This window comes from Elephantulus edwardii, unplaced genomic scaffold (assembly GCF_000299155.1).
Source record: "Elephantulus edwardii isolate Elephantulus edwardi_28Jun2011 unplaced genomic scaffold, EleEdw1.0 scaffold00068, whole genome shotgun sequence".
Taxonomy (NCBI): domain Eukaryota; kingdom Metazoa; phylum Chordata; class Mammalia; order Macroscelidea; family Macroscelididae; genus Elephantulus; species Elephantulus edwardii.
Genome location: NW_006399818.1, coordinates 7012497 through 7013825, shown reverse-complemented (window position 1 = coordinate 7013825; position 1329 = coordinate 7012497). Strand labels below are relative to the sequence as shown.

General features: G+C 40.0%; 1 protein-coding gene across 7 annotated transcripts in view; it reads left to right on the top strand.

Moving 5' to 3' along the window:
- Positions 1 to 1329, top strand: part of ANKS1B (ankyrin repeat and sterile alpha motif domain containing 1B) — a 1992519-nt gene that overhangs the window by 1403979 nt on the left and 587211 nt on the right. The window lies entirely within an intron of this gene.

The following is a 1329-nucleotide window of genomic DNA, read 5'->3' as shown; positions in this document are numbered from 1 at the left end:
TCCCCTTCCCCGTTAGGACATTTATACATACACACATTACTGGTAATCCTTTTCTACAATAATGGTATTATACAGTATTTGTCCTGATGAGACTAAGTTTACTCAACGTAATACTGTCCTACCTTTCCCATCTTATTTAGAGGTTGGTTGTTTTGTTGTTTTTTTGTTTGTTTGGTTGGTTGGTTGGTTTTTTAAATCATGCTCCTGAGTGTTGCATAGTGTTTGCTCGTGAATGTGCCACAATTTTTCAATCCATTCATTTGCTGATGGACATTTGGGCTGTTTCCATGTTCTTGCCATTATGAAGAATGCTGCTATGAACATCAGTGTACAAATCTCCATTTGTGTCTCAGTTCTATTTTCCTCAGGTCATATTCCTAGCAATAGAATAGCAGGATCATATGGAATTTCTATGTGCCATTTTTTGATGGGTTTTTTTTTTCAGTGTGGGGTTTTTTTGGGAGGGGCATTTGGTTGGGGGTGTTTTGTTATTGTTTTTGTTTTTTATGTTCAGCTTTTTAGGAAACACCAAACTGACTTCTGGAGTGGTTCTACCATTTTACAATTCCACCAACAGCATATGTATGAGAGTTCCAACCACTCCACATCTTCTCCAACATTTATTTACTTTCTGTCCCATCATGCTTTGCCACTGCTACTTGAGTGAGATGGTATCTCATGGTGGTCTTGCTTTGCATCTCTCTTATTGCCAGTGATTCTTGAGCATTTCTTCATATGTTTTTTGGACATCTAAATCTCTTCCTCTTTGCAAAGTCTTTTCATTTTGTAATTATAGTATCAGGCTTTTTTTTGTTGTGGAGGCCCTGTAGTAATCGGAAACTTTTGTTAAGAGACCCTTGTCTGAGATGGCAATACCAAATGGTTCTTCCCAGTCAGTAAGTTTACTTTTCACCCTATTGCTAAATGTTTTTATGAACTTGGAGACTTAATCTTTAGAAAGTCTCATTCATTGATGTTATCCTTTTTGTTGTGCATTTCTGGATGTATTTACCAGACTTTTTATACTATAGTGTTGTTGTTGTTGTTGTTGTTGTTGTCTGCCATTGGGTCGCTTGGGACTCATAGCGACCCTATGTACAACAGCCCTAAACTCTGCTCTGTCCTGTGCCAATCATACTGTCTCTGACACTCCCATCACGATTATCCCAGTCACTGAATCAATCCACCTCATAGAGGGCCTTCCCCTCCTGCACTGTCCCTCCACCCTCCCGAGCATGATGTCCTTCTCCAAGGACCAGTCTCTCGTCACAACATGTCCAAAGTATGTTAGACGGAGCCTCAGAATCCTTGCCTCGAAGGAGCCACCAG